At 55.3% G+C, this 18487-nt stretch overlaps 1 long non-coding RNA gene across 4 annotated transcripts in view; it reads right to left on the minus strand.

The window, feature by feature from the left end:
* Positions 1-17812, minus strand: part of LOC309819516 — a 34089-nt gene extending 16277 nt beyond the window's left edge. For 2 of the 4 annotated variants that reach the window (XR_014296433.1, XR_014296434.1), the window contains exons 1-5: positions 17720-17812; positions 15116-15221; positions 14173-14897; positions 12432-12545; positions 7745-7894 (exon numbers count right to left, since the gene is read on the minus strand). This is a non-coding gene — a long non-coding RNA (uncharacterized lncRNA). The remainder of the gene's footprint in view (positions 1-7744; positions 7895-12431; positions 12546-14172; positions 14898-15115; positions 15222-17719) is intronic. The other 2 variants (XR_014296431.1, XR_014296432.1) reach the window with 2 other exon arrangements.
* Positions 17813-18487: the final 675 nt, after the last annotated feature.

Below are 18487 nucleotides of genomic sequence, written 5' to 3' on the forward strand. Positions count from 1 at the left end.
GACCCTCTCCAACCCCCCTGCCCTGACTTAAGCCACTTGGGTGCCCGCCCCGGCTGCCATTGCCCCCCTATTCCCAGTGGTTCACTCACTGGGGTGCCCAAGACCTGGCTGGGCACAGAGGGCTCACCTCTTGCTTCCAATCCCTGTAAGAATTCCTTCCCTGGCCCTGAGCTTCCCAAACACCGTTCTCCCCTAATTGGTTGCTTTTATAACCAAGAAACAGAAAGTCTTTTTAAAAAATCAGTGTTAAGCAAGCAGTCATCAGCCCATGGGTGACCGAGGGTAGACTGGTTTTCTAAGGGCTTTCTGGGTGCCCGTGTTGCGCTGGACACCCCCGGGAGAGTTTCCAGCCCTCCCCAGGAGACTGTGAGCGCCTGGGGGGGCCAACGCAGCACGACCACAGCCACTGCCTCTTCCCGTGGGACAAAGAAACACAGGAAAGGGCTTTGGTGAGTCGTTCCAGTTTGGTTCTCTTTGGTGTCTTTTAATAGGACCCGGGAAATCAAAAGCAGCTCAGAGCATCTGGGTTTTTTCCTGCTTCTGCCCAGAGGCCCCAGGAACCCTCAGAGTTCCCGATTGTCCGTAATTAACTTTCGTGCAGACCCCAGGCTGCTCCTTGAAGACGCAGCCCCGGCAAAGTCGTGCCTTGGTTTCCGAGCTGCGTGTCCCAGCCCCGGGTCTGCCGTGATGCATAAGCACCGCGGTGCCAGGCTGCAATCGTAACAGATGGAGACACTGCAGAGATGAGTCAGTGTCTGGAACCAAAGGAGAACACAAGGCCTCCTTAGAGGGTCCAGAGGAACAATTGTCGCAAGCGACGGATCGAAGACCTCATAAACGCGTGTGCTGCGTCCGTAATCTACGCAGGAAGTGCTGCTGCTTACACGGAAAACGCCCTCTGCAGCTTGAGAGGATTAGACGATTCAAGCTCTGCCTCTCAAAATTCTTAAAGTTCCTCTTTTCTGGGGGCAAATGGGGCCTCATTGATCTGGCACGTCTTTGGTACAAATCATTTGTGGATGTTGAGAGCAGAGAAAGGTGGAAAAGGATGATTTTTAATAAAACGGTGATTCTCAGAAATAGAGCCTGTAGTTTATACAAACAGCCGTGAGCCTCGCCTCGGATCTCACGCTGCCTACCTGTTGAGTAACGAGCACCCTCTTACAACTTTCCCCAACAAATGCAAGCTCTTGGCGGAGTTAATTTCCTGTACCTTTGTGAAGGCCAGGGCCCTAGACATTATGGGCTCATTTACGAAAATGGGAGAGGTAATTGGGACAGCTTTTGAAATCATGTCCTCCTCGCTCTTGCTGGCCCCCATCAGCCCTCTAATTTCAGTTGGCCGGGCTATGGAGGATGTTTACATATGCCTCTTCCTGGAATTTCACTCTTTGCTTCAGGAGTGGCAATTAGAGAGAATTAAGTCCTATCTGGCGTATGTTTACCGTTAATGGATAGAGTGGCAGAGGAAGCCTTGGGAAAGGCAGTCTGCCATTCTAATTGAAGCGGGCAATTTTTCCATCCCTCATTTCAGCTTGCAGGTATTGTAGCAACCAAGGTCACAAAACAAAGGCTGCGGCCCACCGTGGTAGTCACCGGGCGCAGGCCTGACCGAGGGTTTTGTGAGCGCTTTATGACCACACTCTGAAGCACAAAGAGACAGCGAGAGATGTTTGCAAAACTGAGTCTGCGATGGGCAGCCGGACGACTGATGGCTTTTCCAGAACTTGCCTCCCTGACGGCTTTTTCAGGAAGTTCTCAGCTGAGCAAAGCCGGAGCACCAAAAGGCCCAGGGCGAGCCACAGGGGATGGTGCGGCCAGGCCCGCCCTCCTGGGACTGCAGCCACGGGGCCAGGCTCATTACACGGCCCCGAAAGGTGTTCCAGGCCTGGCCGGCAGCCCACCTGTGTGGAAGAATGTTCCATAAATGCAATCCCTGCACCGCAGCACGCAGGCAGCCCCCTGGAGCCGCTTTGGAGTGTGAGTCCTATTAGATCTGTGTTCACAAAAGGCTGACCATGGAGACAGGCTGAGGACTGCTCCCCCACTGCCTGGCCATGGGCGGTGGGCTTCACATCCACAGCCTGCCACCCCGGCCCTCTCGGGTCTCTGGTTTCCTTGTCTCTAAAGTAGAGGGGGGTTGTGGGACTTCCTGGGCCTTCCAGTGGTTAAGACTCCGCCTTCCACTGCAGGGGGCCAGGGTTCAATCCCTGGTTGGGGAACTACAATCCCACATGACGCTCAGCGCGGCCAAAAAAAATAAAAAATTAAAAAGTAATAATAATAAAGTAGGGCTTCCCTGGTGGCGCGGTGGTTGAGAGTCCGCCTGCCGATGCGGGGGACGCGGGTTCGTGCCCCGGTCCAGGAGGATCCCACATGCCGCGGAGTGGCTGGGCCCGTGAGCCATGGCCGCTGAGCCTGCGTGTCCGGAGCCTGTGCTCCGCAACGGGAGAGGCCACAGCAGTGAGAGGCCCGCGTACCGCAAAAAAAATAATAAAGTAGAGGGGGGTTGGAAGGCAAAGGAGCAGAGATCTCCAGCCTCTGATCCTAAAGACCTAGGAAACAAACCACCCACAGACGACCACGGAGCAACTGGAAGGAATCAGAGCTCCAAAGACCCTCAGGTGACCTCGAGCCTGCACCGTCCCATTTCACAGATGGGAAAACAGGCCCAGAGGGCTGGAGACAGGGGCCAAGGTCACACCCACAGTGTGAGCTGAACATAGGCTGGAACCAGGTCCCAGAGGGCCAATTCAGGGCCGCTGCCTGACTCTCAGGTGCCCGAAGCACCCGATTTGAACTCTCTCCTCCGACTGACAAGGCCTGAGTAGCAGGGATGTGCCCTGCTCTCAGCCGGGAGGCCAGTGGGGGCCCAATCTGGACACCTGGGGCTCTCCCTCCCCTCTTCTGGGGAAAGGGCCCTTGCCTTTCTAGCGCTGACACCCCATGCTTCTCCTGCCTCATAGAATACAGAGAACTGGTAGGCTACTGCCTCATTTTACAGATGGGGAAACTGAGGCCCAGCAGCCAGCAGTAACAAAGATACTGGCCAAGACTGAGACCCGGGACTCCTTCCCCTCGTGGCAGGGACTTTGCCCCTGGTTCCTCCAGAGGGGCCTGAGCCCTCGGGGCAGTTTGGGGCAGTGGTGGTGCAAACTGTTTTCCCTCCAGCTCAGAGGATCCCCTTGCTGAGGGCTGCCCCCAACCCCACAGGCCCTGCTGACTCCCCCTCCCTTACCCCTTCTAACTGCAAACACCAGCCCCGTGATCTCCGAGCCCCCAAACCCCCAATTTCTCAACCCGGTAGGAATGCCTCTATCCCCACCCACAGGACAGCACTGAAAAAGGGCTGGGAAGGCAGAAGGACCGGCACAGCCGTGGTCCCGGATGGCCAGCACAGACGTGCAGTCAGTCTCTGGCCCCCTGACGGGCCTCCTGCCCCAACTTTCCACCCCTGAGTTCCGTCTCCTTGGCTGTCTCTTGGGCATCAGGTCTGGTTTGATCAGCTTCTTGTTTACAGGCACAGCTACCCCGATGCCTCCTCCTGAGAAACTCACAAAAAGAAAGCCCTAGAACGGGGGAGCACGGGCATGTCCAGGGTCCCGCCGACGGGGTTGCTGGTTAGACGTGCATCGTGTCACCTCTCGCCTGCGCGCCTCGGAGCTCCCGACACACACACAAGGGCACACACACAAGGGCGAGGGGCCCTCAGCAGCGCCCCAGCTCCCCCCACCAAGAGGGAACACACACACACTCTGTTTCAGGGGAAGGTAATTGAGGTTTCCTTCTTTTCATGGGAAGAAAAGGTACCTTCTATTGAGAGAATGTATTCACAGAACCTGGGAAAACTCATCTGCACTCAGCCTCCCAATTACCCCCAGGTGGCTGTTCTCCATGGGGGGCTCCCCACATTCCTTTCTGCTGGGCCTTTGTTTCCATCTGCACCGCCCTGGGAGCTCCCAGGCTAAGTCTCCTCCTTAAGCCCCTGCCAAAGACCCCTATTCACTCCGCAAAGAGACGCCAGGCAAAAGGTGGTGGGCAGCCTTCCTCCCCCGCTACCCTGGCCCCCCGACTCCCAGGAAGGAGGACTTAAGAACTCTCCATCTGGATTTTTTTCTGAAGCCCAAAGAAATTGGAGAGCAATTAAGAGAGTCATGACTACACCCTCCACCACCCTCCTCCCCCATAATTAATTCCTCTCTCACACACCCTTCCCCCAAGTCAGGGCCAGCCCCGGCCTCGGCTACCCGGCACCTGCTCCGCTCTGGACAGCCAAAGCCCTCACAATGAAGACTGGGATACGGGACCAAGTGTCTAAAATCTGGAAAGCACTAGGAATTCCAGGCCGTGCGGGAACCCCAAAGACGGGCCTCTCGGGCCCTTCTCTGTGCTCACCTGGGCACAGGATCCAAATGAACTAGGGGCCTCTCCCGCTGGCGTTGCAGGGTGTGGGGATGCCCGGTAGGCGATACCGTCGGAGGCCGGCCTCCTCCCAGTGGATTCCCGAGGGCACCCTGGTCCCCTCCTCTCCTGGCTCCAAAACACTGACTCACTCCATACCCAGGAGGGGGGGCTACCTCTGCAACACCCCCTCCTGCAGACCCCTCCCCCCAAAAGGGCCTGGCTTCTTGAAGACACACTCAGGCAGCTGGGACTTGGGGCTGCCCATTGGAACCGGGCACCAGAGTAAAAAGCCTCCCCTCCTTCCCTACCCAGACTGGCCTCTCCCTTTCAAAATGGGGACCCCACGCTTGAGATGGCCTCATTTGGAAAGATACAACTCTTTTCCAGAATTTTCCATCTGCTCAAACCAGGGATGGGAGATCAGGCTGGACTCAACCCCCTTAGCTCCTTGAGGACAGGGGACAGGGCTCAAAGACGCAGAAGGGAAAGGGAACCAGTTCTTGGGACTCATTTGCAGCTTGTTAAATGTCAGTCTTCTGAAAAGAAAGTGCTCCCAGTGCCCCAAAGCCTTCCTGGTTCAGCTGACAATGCCGGATTCGACATTGTCCACTGCCCTTTAACCCTTTGGGGCCTTAATTTGTCTCCCTCCACACCCCCTTCTGTGTAAAGCCACCTTCCTCTTTTCAAGGAAAAATTCATTAGCAAGCTCATTAAAGACGGGTGATTTTTTTTTTTCCTTTCTGGAAGTCAGATTGCTCATAAAAAAAACCACATTTAAGTTCCTTCATGTAAATGAATGAATAAGAAACACATGCATCCTGTTGCCCTTAAGTCTTGCCAGTTTTTGACATTATTTGGAGAAATGTACTTGGAAATACATTTGGGGTTTGAATCACAAGTCAGGAGGCTCTAGGTCAGGGGCCCTGCAGGTGGGAAATCTGAGGGTGAGAGAGGGGGCATTTCTTTCTTTCCGGGAGCGCAGAGGCCGGGCTACGCTCTCGGCCCCCTTCCTCATCCACCTGGGGGGAAGCAGGTGGGACCCGAGGGCCAGCTTTCGGGCAAGACCACCCATCTCTTCCCTGATACCTGTGCCCACGTGGAAGCATTCAGCTAGAGGTGGCCCCGGGGACCAGCTCAGCACAAAGACAAGTGGCCAGAGAACCCCTCGTGCCAAGAGGACAGGGTCCTCTGCCTGTCTGGCCAGCGAGGGCATCATTCCACCCCTTACTGCTCGGGGACGGGCCAATGCATCACAACAGAATTTTCCTGAAAATGATCATTTCTTTCAACACTTGATAACGGCCTTGCTGCAATTCTTGGGCTGATCGGCTGCGAAGCTGATAGATGATGTTATGTTTCAACTTCTTTAATGGAGAACTTGACCTATTTTTCTCTGTTTTCTGCGTAATAACACACAAAACCCAGAATATGTGTATACCTGAGACTGAGCATTCACAAGTGTCTCTAAAGTACAACACACCCCAAACGCAGGCCACCCCAAATGCTGAGGATGAGGGGCGGGGGGCTGGCAAAGTCTGGGGCCGGCTGGGGGCCTGCCTCCACCTTGACTCTGCCCCTCGGCCCAGCCCACCTTGAGGGGGTCCCGAGACATCCCCGAGGGAGTCCAGGAGCCGTGGGCATTTAGCTCCATCCAGTGAGCTACACGGATCTTCCTGGTAAGCTCTGGATATGCCACCCCAGAGCCCACATCCTGCCCTTTGAAAAGCTCCCCTCCCGGGCCTCTCTTCCACGTCACTGTGTTTGCAGATGGCAAAGGCCAGCTGCGGAGTAAATGTCACGGGGCAGAGTCTGCCCAGTGCCCCTTCCCTGGAGTTAGACCTGGGCACACCCTCTCCACCTCTCTGCAGCCTGATGGGCTCTCCGGGGAGTGAAAACAAGCAGACAAAGGCATCGCCCCCGGGTCTGGATACCTCTACCCCCCTTTACCTGCACTGCCAGGTGTTATTAAAAAATACCATCCCTACCCCATTTCCAATTCAGGGGAGAAGGGCAGGGCTACATAAGAGCTGTCTCCAAAATCTGGTTGATGAAAGAGTCTTATGGAAGCTTTGCTGGAAACCGGAGACCCTCAGGGAGTGCAGGGGGTCCAGCCGCTCTGCCCACTGGGCAGCAGGTCACACACAGGCGGGCGCACCCCGAGGCAGGGACCCCGGCTCTGACGTAAGCCCCATCCATCACCTTCCCTGTCACAGAGACAGACGCCGTGTATGAGCATCAAGGTGGTTTTGGGGGGCTGTTGGCATCGGGACCAGGACAGTGCTGGGCCCACTGGAGCCTCCATGAGCATCTGGGGAGTTGAGTCAACTTCGCCCCCGTCATCCAGGCCTTTCCCATCTCCCCCCTGCACCACCCCGGCCGTCTAAGCGCCCCAGTAGCTACCCCGAATGTCTCAGTTGTGGGGCACAGAGGCAGCCACAGTCCACTGGGGCTGCTGGCTCTGAAAACACCCCCAGGCCCCTCCATGAGCCCTGCCATGGGCTCAGTCGCCCAGACCATAGAAAGCAAGACGCCCTCTGCAGAGCCCCCTCTCTCCCTGTCCGCCTTGCTTAGCTGCCACACAAGCCATGGCACCGCATGGGACCTCCTGGGGCACCCGGCTAGACCCTCCAGTCCTAAGGCAAAGCTGGTCCTGGGCACCTGGGCCTCCCGGGGCTCCATGAACGCATCTTGAATAAGTGAACCCCAGATAAACAAATGAGGAGTCCCTGAGTGAGTCGTGGGGCTGTAATCCCCTGCTTTCTTCTGCTCTACCATTACTGATTTTATTTAAACAAACAAAACGTTCCCATCTCATTGCAATTTCAGGGGTGAGGAGAAGAGGCCAAGAGAAGAACTCACTCAAAAAAACCACTATTTGATTAAAAGACATTATCAAGGCCTCATGTGTGAGAAACCAGCTTTCTCACAGCGACTGACGTTCCCGTGGCTTGTGGGGAGAAATGTTTCTCCAGCTCCACAGCAAACAAGCATTCCTGTTTCCACATTTCCAAAGCAGCCCACTGGCCGGCATTAGGAGGGCAAATGCACCACTATTCATTTCATTAACATGCTCAGTAAAGCTTTGTGAGGACCTACTATGTGCCCGGCCCGAGCTGGTTCTCAGGGGCCCAGACCTGAGGGGGACGCTCCCCACCTACCATGCTGGCCCACAAGGGCCTCAGCTCTAGGCAGCTTCCAGAACCCCAGCCCCATGTCTGGTGTAGAAGAGGACTTGCCCTTGGAAGTGACCCCTCCCAGGTTAAATGTGTACATCCTTGAACTGAGAGACGTGAGCTGAACCTAATGAAATCGTCGTGTCCCAGAACAGCAAGAAACTCACCCCAAACCAGGAGGGCATCGCGGGGCGCCAGGTGGGCGTGAGATGCCAGGTGACCGTCCTGAAGGAGCGCTGGTCCAGGGCAACTCTCCTGCCTCTTCCATCCAGTTCTTCAGCCGACTGTCGCCGCCAGGGTGTCGAGGACGGGCTGACCTTGGGGAGGGGCAGAAAGTTAGAACGCCGGCAAGGCGAGACCCCAGAAAAACCACACACGCCCCTAGAAAACACACGGAGCCCAGTCTCACCTGTAGCCTGGTTTTCGGTGGAGGGAGGTGGCTCGTAGGGATGGCAATGACAGGAGAAGGTGCAAGAAGAGAAGCGCAAGAACAGAAGCGACAGGCCAGGTGGCAGCCCCCAGACCGGCCACAAGGCCGGGGGCAAGGCAGAGCCTGGGACTCGTGGGTACAGGACGGCCGTACAGGCAGGCCCGGTAGGACATGAATGACAAGCAGTCTGGGGGGATTGGGGTGGGGGGAAGGGAGCAGGACAGAGGTCTGGCCGCAGCCCACAGGCACTCAGAGCCTGGGAGGCCAGGCCCATGGGAGGAGGCCTCTGAGGATGGTAGGGGAGGGGTGCCACGAGCACTGGAGACCAACGGGAAACTTGGGCAACCCTGAGGGGGAGGGCCTCCTTGCCCTGGGGGAGAGGCAGGCGAAAGGCAAGCAGGTGGGAGGTGGGCGGGGCAGCAGGCAGGGCCAGGTAACCACAGGTGTGGGCTCAGCGAGGAAAACCAACCTGTTAGGCAGAGGGCTGGATGGGTGAGACCCAGAGGGTCCCAAGCCCAGTGACTGGGGCACAGAGAAGGGGAAATGGGTCAGGTGGGGCAAGCGGATCCCCAGGTGGGCAGTCAACCTAGCAAGGGGCGGGGGGAGCCAGGGGAGGAGCCGCCAAGGAGAGCAGAGCAGGTGGGCAGCTAGGCAGAGGCAGAGCCTGCAGTGCTCCCTGGAGGGTCCCGGCCAGGGGCCCTTGACGTTGGACACGCCCCAGCCCACAAGTGGGGGGCAAAGGAGCTGGACTTAGCCCCAGGGGGAGGAAGGCATCATGGAGGGAGGGGTCCAGCTCACGGACCCCAACTCAAGAGGGAGACCTGTGTGGCCAGAGCCCAAGGGGACATACACCACAGCTGCCCGTACGCCGCCACCTCAGTCCTGAACTTCAGGTACAGGGGTCCAGCTCAGCCACGAGCACTCAGCTAGGGGATGGGGTGGGAGGCCGAGAGGGCCGGAGGGGCTGGCTGGGACCTGCGGCGAGCCCTAGAGAAGGGCAGGTTCCAGGCCCGCCCCCGCCCCCCAGCCGGCCAAACCAGGCCCGCCCCTCACACCCCACCCCACCTGCCTTGCCTGCAGAGCCCCGTGCCCGGGAGCCACGAGGCCACCCTGGGCAGAAGCAACCCCCTGGCCCGCCACCCCCCGGGGACGCAGAGGCCATCAAGGGATGCGCTAGGGTGGCAGGTGCCCAGCCCGGGGCCGGACCGTGGGCTTGCTCAGTAAGGATCAACTGTTGGATGACGGGATGGACGCATGAGTGAACGAAGGGGTGAGACTGGTGAGGCCCCCTCTCAAATGGGGCTGGGGGTGGGGCAATGCCCACTCCTCTCAGTAAAAGGACATCCACCCTCCACCCTTTTGACCTAAAGCTTCTTGCATCCTCAGCAACTCCCGCCTAGCAGCTCACGTATGGCAGTCAAGTTCCTTCATTGACTCACCTGTCCAAACATACATCCCACATACTCTTACTGAACCCCACTTTGTGCCAGGCTGGTGCTGGGACACCCAAAGGAGGAGTGGCTGGCCTAGGACACCCCCCAGAGGACCAGATGAGGAAATGGTGATGAAGTAGAGAAGAAAAGGTAGATGGAGAATAGAAAGGGGCAATAAAAGCAGAAAAAACAGAAAATCAGAAGAATTGGGGTCGAGGGGATCTCCTGAGCCTCTGGAATTGACTTAATGGTGGAGGCTGAGACCAGCGGGCCCTGGGAGTCACGGGGCAGGACCTCTGGGCTGGAAGCGTGGGGCACAGGGGTCCCGTGTGCATAGGCAGCTGGGAGCAGCATCCGTCCAGGCACAGAAGGGGGACCACGGAGACAAGGATGCAGGTTAAAACAGGCATACACTCGAGAGCACAGACCCCTCTGCTGGTGGCCCCAGAGGTTGAATTCAACTGCCTTCCACCCCCTCCCCAGGTTCTCAAGTGCTGGAATATTAATGACTTGGGGACATGTATTTTAATTAGTATGTATGTGAGGGTGAAAAGGGTCCTATGGGTTATTTGTTTTTTCCTATTTAAAATAAATCCTCTTTTAGAAACACCAGGAACTGCTCTATTATTTTACTCTCCAAAAAGTGCACGGAGGAGTGTAGGTGGGATCCCCATTCTCAGAGGTGCTCGCCCTCATCCAGTCCCCAAGTCCAGGCAACATCCGGGTCACCGCCACCAAAAGGAGTGGAGTTGCCCCAACCGGCCACCTGGGCCTCCTTCAACATTTTCATTTAGGGGGCTGGACGACGGTTGGTTTTGTTAACTTGGAAAGAGCATCAAATTCTGGTCCATGAATGCCAGGGAACCTTTAGCCAACAAGTAAGTTAAGGAAGTTTTCAACTAAAAGTGTTCTTGCACCCAACACCTCACTTTCCCCTTAGTTGTTTTTTTTTCCCCCCATTTGGCTGAAGGTCTGGGTAGAGCCTGAGGTTTAATTGGAGTGATCTCATCTCGACTGATCTGTCTTGGGGTGAGAAACATCCAAAACTCAGGATTCCTAAGGGCAAGTTTCCAACTCAGGCACACTTGCTCTAAAAACATTACTGGGAGACTTCCCTGGTGGTCCAGTGGTTAAGATTCCGCACTTCCAATGCAGGGGGCGCGGGTTGGATCCCCGGTTGGGGAGCTAGGATGTCACATGCCGCAGGGTGCAGCCAAAAAAAAAGGTAATAACAATTAAAAATAAAGACATTCATGGGCTCCTGGGAGTCCAAGAATCAGGACAGAAAGGGAGAATTTGGGTGGGGGTGGGTGGCACGCAGGACATATGGGAGGGGCACATTTAGGGGGTAAAAGGAGTGACTACAGGTTCTGGATCTGAGTGGTCCTGACAGATCGCTGGTCCTTCATCCTATGTGGGGGCCAAATGTGAGCCCCAACCATGCCCTTCCCTTGGTGGGGGGACTGGGGTACCAATACCCATCCATTTCCTGACCTGGAAGGAGCGTCCCACGGGCACTGACCCTGCGATAATTCTACAGGGCCTACGCCTACGCCTTGGCTTTTCTAGCATTTGAGGACGTTAAAGGCTCGACACCAGTGAGTCCTAAAACACGTCTGGTGTGAGGCAGAGTTGGAAACGTGCACCCCCATCTCTCTGCTTTTGGAAAAACGGATCCCAGAGGCCTGAAACGCCCTGGCCCATTGCTGGTCTGCATGTAGGGTCGAACAAAGGAACTTTCCGCAAAGCAGCCCTATCTGCGGCCCAAAGCTGCCTGCAACTTTCCACCCCGCTCGATGGATCGCGAGCTGGGACAGAGGCAGAGACTTCAATGGGAAGCAAAACGAATCCTGGGCTCCAGCACCGAAATTAGAAGCGTGGCTTCAGACCCACGAAGCCCGTGCCCTGCGGCCGCGGCCCTGAGGCACTTATTATGATAATCAGTGTGTTTTTCCTTCCCAGACAAAGAAGCCTCCTTATGAGGCGAATACTGGGATCCAGCAGCTACCTCATTAACGTCTGCAGCCTCTTCCTTGACAAGGCCCAAGATTAGCCCTGTGTTCATTAACGGAAAAGGGCGGAAAGTGGAATAAAACTGAAAAACACAGCTGGGGGGAGGGGAAGGGCTCTTTCTGTCGGCCATTCATTCATTGAAAGACTCCGTGTAGCTCCGGGATTTAATCACCAGCCGAGGGGGCGTTTAACCAGGATGGAAGAGGTAAAGAGGTTAAACCTGATAGAAGGAGTTAAAAACCCAAAATGGGGCAATTTGATTTGAAAGCTTCCTGGGATTTGTCACTGGGATAATGAATTTTAAACCTTTTTCCTGTTTACTTTCTTTTTGCCTAACCCAAGAAGAAACTCCTTCCTCTGGATGTGGTTTTTTTGTTTGTTTGTTTTGGTGGGGTTTCATATTTTCTAAGTCTCCCTTTCCTACCTTTTTGTCTTTGGTACCCTTTTCTAGTCTTTGCTTCTTTCTCTCCCACTGCCCCCTCCCCCCACTTCTTTCTTCTCTCTTTGGTCCTCCCTGTGGGAACTTAACCTACAAGAAAATCTGATGATGACCCCAATTGTATTTTCTCATGAACGCTTTATTGAATTTATTTCAAGTCCCTCAAAGAGTGGGACTTAAAATCTTACCTGCAAGACTGCCCACCTGACCTGCCAGGTAAAGACACCCTATACTGCAACTGAGAAAAAGGTGGCTTGGGAAAACTGACCTACCCCAAGGCCTCAGCTCTAGGTGGTTTAGACACCAACCCAGGGTGAGATGCTAAGAGGCAGGTTCCAGAAGGTGAGAGGTCTGGATACCCCAGTTCTTAGCAGAAACTAAGGAGGAGGAAAGCCAGGAGCAGGTGACTCTGTGAGGTCTACAGGGGCGTGTCTGTCCATAGAGGTGACTGGAGCTAGAAAATGTGAAACACCGGGTACGTGTCTGTGTGGCATGTGCCCATGAGCGTGTCCAGGGTTAACCTCCAGAAAAGTCATTACCTTAGTGACAGCCGATCAGCGGAGTAGAAGAGGTCAGGAAGCAGTGGGTTGGAGAGGAAACTGGAGGTGAGGAAGGAAGACAGCAAGTGTAGACAGGCCTTTCGAGAAGCTTGGCTGCGAAAGGAAAGAGAGAGTGGCTAGAAAGCAGGGCAGGAGGGGCCCGGAGGCTCAGAGCTGCCGACCGAGCAAAGTTAGGAATTCGGAGGGAATCGCTGCTGGCCGGAAGGCCAGGTCTGAGACAGGAGAGGCCAGGGCAGGGGACGCCTCTCCCTTGACCGTGTCAGATGCCTCAGACGCCCCAATCTGAAGGCCGCTTGACGGCCTCTTCCCCTAGGAGGCTCAGGCCAGCCCCGGGTCTGGACAGGGAGTTGTGAGGTTCAAATGAATTGATGGTTGCAAAAAGGTCTTTGCCAACTGCAAAGGGAGACATAAATGCTCCCTGTAATTACTCACTAGGCGCAATTTTACAGCCCACTCAAATCTCACCGGGGCCTGGGTTTTCACTGACCATAAATTATGCGTCCTTTGCATTAAGGATGTAAAACCCAGTGGTGAAAGCTCCTGCCAGCCTCTGGAAGACAAAAGGTCCCTCCTAATAGCCTGGATTAACTCACAGCAGATCTCCGCCCACTTCATTTGTCACCTTCCAAGTCATCCTTCCACCTTCATTTGCCACATAATCCAATCAGCCCCTTTCAGAAGCCCGGGAGCTATTGTCTACACCAAGCCGGGTTTCTCTAAAGCAGCCCAAGTTGTTTTTGTCTCGTCCGGACAAAACTGGTTGGCTTAAAAGGGGACGAGAGAAAGTGCCGGTCGAACGAGGACCCCAATTAGCTTCCAAGAGGCCGTTTTCATCATCTTTGTATCACATACCAGGCCTGGCGTGCGGGGCATATTGTAGGCGGTCCAGAAAATGTTTGTTGAATTAATTCTGTTTTTATTTCTTCTGGAATTTATTTATTGAGCGCAAGCACAGCACCTAGTGGGTGCTAGCTGTTATTAACTGAGAGGAGACAGGGCTGGGCATGCGATAATCAGGGACAGCTTCCTGGTGTTACGTATCTCGCAATTTACAAAGCACTTTCATAGTGGTTACATCATTTGGCCTTCAAAAGCGCCCTGTGGGGTAGATAAACGGGGGTGTTTTTTTGTGTTGCTTTTTTTTTTTTTTTCCCCTAATCCCCATTTAGGCCATGAAAAGAACTGAGACTTGGAGAAGTTAAGCAACGTATTTAAGGTCACACCATTATTGAGAGGTGAGGCCAGCACATGGTACCAGCGTTGAGGCCACCCAAGACCCCCAAGACCACCCTGGGCAGCTGGGATTTCAAACAGGCTGCCCCATTGTCAAACATTTGATTGGAAATCAAAGGGCTCTTAGTAGAACTGGGGCAGGGGGTAAGGGGCGGCCACAAATGGCACCCAGGGTCCAACTCTGACCCCTTCTCTTGCCAGCAGCGACGCTCCTCCAGCCTCAGCGACCTCACTGTAAATGTGACTCAGTCCCGTCCCCTAGGGAGGGGCTCTGTTCACATACGTCTTCTCGCTCTCCAGCTTTTAGAATTACTCAAGTCGATGCCAAATTCATCCTCACCTGTAAACGAGGCGGCCTCATTCACGTGGACATCGGACATAGAAATAACAGAGGCACAGAACATCGAAAGTGCTCTGGAAATGACCACGTGCGCCATGCATGTCCTTACTCAAGTCAGCCCAGCCCCCATCTGGGTGCAGCCCCTACCTGGTGCAGGGAGAGCCCCGTGGACTAGGGCTGTCCGGAGCGCTGCGGGAGAATAAATAAGAGGTGTAAGACAGGTGAGAGGGGTAGGGACGGACTGGCCAACCAAACTGTTTCAACAAACATCTGTTGACCGCCTCCTCTATGCCTGGCCCTACCCAAGGCTGCTTGGATTCATTCAATACTCACAACACCCTGGGAGGTTGCTCTTCTCAACCCCGTTCCCCAGAAAGGACAGGGTGATCTCAGAGGTGGTGGGGATGCCCTTGGCAGTTCAGTAGCACGGCGTTGGGACACATGCTCATTCCAGAAGCCCACCCTGGGCCTTGGAATCGCCAGTGAGATGCTGGTCAAGCCCTTGGCCCAGGTCCCCCTCCTGAGAAGTTCCCACAGGGACTCTTCCATTCAGAACATCACGGGGGTAACAACGGGGTGGACTGAGAAAGACTGACACCTCCCTGGGGTTGGAAACCCTCCAGGTCGCTGACATGTTAACACAAGCAGAGACACACAGAAAAGCAGTCATAGCATCAAGGCAGAAGCATAGCAAAGGTCCGGCGTTAATGACCAATGCCCCCTCACTAGGGCATTGGTTTAAGCCGTTAGCCAAGAGGGACAGCTGGTCAGTTCTGGTCCTCTTCATCCTTCGTCGTCCTGGTCCCGGGGGTCACTGCCAGTGGCTGCTTTGTATGCTGGTGGCATCCAGGAATCCGTGCTCCTAGCATCCTCTGCAATAGATCAAAGGTTAGAGGACCCACTTACAAGCCCAAGTCTCAGTATTAATTAAACTTTAAATGAATTAATTACAACTAAAACTAATTCGTTAACATTTTAAATTGCCTTTTAACTGCTAATGGGTCTGGGGGTGGTGCAAGGAGGGTGGCAGGGGTGAGGGATTCTGCCCACCATGTTGTGTGTAAATTGCCACAAGGAGGGGTTGAAGTACCATGAGGTGGAGGTGAGCAGCAAGCACCTTGGCATCAGCTTGGCATCCAGAGGTGGTCCTTGAAGACAGGGAGGCAAGCGGATGATGTCATCCTTGAACAGAGACCCTATGGCAGGGAGGGGGTGGGATTAGAAACCATCTTGATGACCTCTAATGGCCAGCACAGGAACAGCAGAGGGAGGGAGGGGGCAGTCAGAGGGAGAGGCAGGGGGGAGTGAGAAAGAGGAGGAAGGAGGGGGGGAAGAGGGAGAGGTGGAAGGGGTGAAGAGGGAGGAAGGAATGGGAGAGAGGGAGAGGACGGGAAAGGAGGGAGGACGAAAATGGGAGGGGAGGTGGGGGAAGAGGAGAAAAGGGAGGGGGAGGAGGAAGAGAAGAGCAAAGGGGAGGAGGGAGAGAAATGGGAGGGGGTAAGGAAAATTTGATTGACAGGGCACAAGTGTTCGCTGTGTGCGCATGCGCGACCTGAAGCCCGGTTTAGCGGGCCGAGAACCATTTTCAGACACAGACCGCTAGGGGGCGCGCGGCCAGCACCCACAGCCCAAGAGCACAGACACCTGCGGCGTGCGCGCGGGAGACAACTTCTGCGCCGCCACCCGCGCCTGGCCCGCAGCTGCCAGGGGCATATATGGCATAAGATGGGGGGTCCAACAGGTCTCAGGCTAGGAAGGGGGGACAGGGGCCACCCCAGCTCATCGCGCACGGCCGCTGTGTCCCCTAAACGCCACGCCTGCCATCACCAGCCAGAATCCACCTGTGGACGTCAGGCAGCACGCCCCCATACACGTCCTGGGGTCCCTCTGCGCCCCCCAACTGTCATCTTGCACCAGAGAGATACGAGGATTTCAAGGAGACAGTCGCCATAAGGGTCTTTTCAGAACAAGATTCCACTTTTAATAGGTAAAAACACAGAAATCTTGGCTCCAACCTCCAGAAAATGCAATTAAACATAAATTAATTAAAATTATAAAGCCCCAGTTCTCAATACACTATTTTCACTCACTTATGGTCTCTGGACGCATGCTACAAAATATGGTACCACTAGAAAATAATATAAAGGCGACCAAAACCGCCTAAAATTATCCAGACCACCATCGAGCCCCCCACCCCAAATCTCACCTCCCTTCCACGTCACAGTAAGAATTTCAAGACCCCCGCACGATGGCGCCTGATGAACCATCTTAGAGCCTCTACATCCTACTCAAATGAGCCACACATCTTCCCAAGACCCTCAAAACCAAAACCGACCGAAAACAAACTAATCTGCGTCCACGCTCTTCCACGACACCCTAGGTCATGCAACCAGTGCCGATCCCGGCATCTCTGCCCAGCGCGAAACCTGCAACTGCTCCCCAGTGAACCCGGGGGTCTTGAAACATTTCCCCCTTAGGTAAATGAATTCAGAATTCTCCAGTAAATCCCGTGCCCGACCCCCTCCAGCAGGAGAACAAAGGCCACCTCCCCTCCCCACCCCGCCCCCCAAAATTCCGCAGTGCCACCAGCGCCCTCTGGCGGCCAGCAAGAAAACCTTCCAGAAACCTGCCACGTAGCAACTCTCTCACGCTCCCCTCCCCAAGCCCGCCGGCCCACAGTGGGGAGGGGGCGACGTGGGGGGGGGGGAGCTTGACAGGGACAAAGGAAATGGCAAAAGGCGACTTTATCAAAAGTCAAAAGCCCACAACATCTCAGAGTCTTCCAGCGACCACCACGCAACACTGAAAAGACCCCCGACACCCAATTCTCAGCTCCCAGTGCCCAGACCCCCCAACACGCCCCCTTTTCTGTATTTCTCTCTTCCCTCTTAATTAGCCTCTCCCAGACCCAAGGACACAGCCTTATTTCCACCCCAGCCCACCCCCTGCTTCTATTCTGCCTTCGCCCCCTATTACTTGACCCTCCCCCCAGCCGCCCTTCTCTACCAAACTCATCCTAGGGGGGTTTCTGGTAGGTTTGCACTTGAGCGCCACATCTCCACTATTTAAATAAACAGATGATACCAGGTAGCAATTTTACTGTCTAAATTTTGACTGGAGTAGGCTTTGCACTAACCTGTGCACTTGGATTCAGAATCCCTAGCGGGTAAGTACCTCTACTCCTCACGCCTACGGCCACCAAGAACCGGGCCAAAAACTAGCGGGAAAATATTGCCCAGGAGACTCTTGTTTTCGGGTGCTCTCCCCCCTAAATCTACGGCATGCAGAATACATTCGCCGCCATATCTCCCACCACTCGTGATTCTAAAGGTGGCTTCAAACACAGAAAATCTGGGTTTTGGACCCCAGGGACTGAGGCACACTGGCCTCTGACAGGGCTTTGATTAGATTCCTCCCACGCGTCCTCATTGAAGCTCCTACCACCCGGCCTTCCCTCAAGGGCTGCACTGGAAAGTGGCCCTGTGATTTTCCCCCCCAGGAAAATGTGCCTCGAGATTTTCCTTCCTGACAGAATTTCATTGCCGATGCTCGGGGACAAGGCGAAGTGGCCGCCTTCAGGAGAAGGTCCCGGCATCTCTCTTGCGGCATGTCCAGGAGGACGGAGCCCAGCCCAGAAGGGGGTGTCGTCTTCCTTTTGCACATCCTTTCGGGCAAAGGATGGCCAACCACTCACCAAGTAGGGAGGTTCTCGCGCGGGCGCCCCGGCTCTCCCGAGGAGCTGCGGCCAAGGCCAGCGGGCCAGGGCGCGCTCCATCCCAGCTCTCCGCCGTCTGCGCTAGGGGCTGGCTGGGTGGGGTTTATATCGAGGCGCAGAAGGGGTGGTCTCTGACGTCAGCGCATTCTGCTGCAATGCGCTCATTTCTCCAAAAGCGATTGGCCGGAAAAATGAGCCCCCCAGATTCTATGACAAATTGCTCTAGCCGCACCCAGATTGCAGCAAAGAAGGGAGGAAAAAATTCTGCCGCAGTGCCCCTCGCCGCCATGACCAACACCCTGAGCTCGCTGGTGCTTTTTCCTACATGAGCCCCGCGCGCCAGGCGGGCAGATTTCTGTGCACAATTTGCTGGGAGAACTGGACAAGGGGTGGTTATCCTCAGGCGGGCCGAGGGTAAAGCTGGGGCACCGCAGGCAGCAGATCACACACCTGGCTATTCCGGAACCTCCATCAGAGGATGCGGCTTAGGAGAAGAAAACGATGCTGTCTGCTTCTTGTCCTGGGAAATAAAATGCCCCGGGCAAGATGAGCGGTACCCAAATGTAAGTCAGCGTCTGTCACCCCCCTCTTAGCCCACTCGTCCATTTTCGACTGGGAGACTCGGTATCGCATCTCCGAGTCAGAAAAACTGGCTTTTGAGTCCCCAGCTCTGCCGCTTACAACCTGCGTGCCCTGAACCCTGCAATGCCCCCTCCTCTGCCAGGGGGTCCGTTTCCTCCACGTTAA

This window comes from Grampus griseus, assembly GCF_964374135.1.
Source record: "Grampus griseus genome assembly, chromosome: 2".
Classification (NCBI taxonomy): Eukaryota; Metazoa; Chordata; class Mammalia; order Artiodactyla; family Delphinidae; genus Grampus; species Grampus griseus.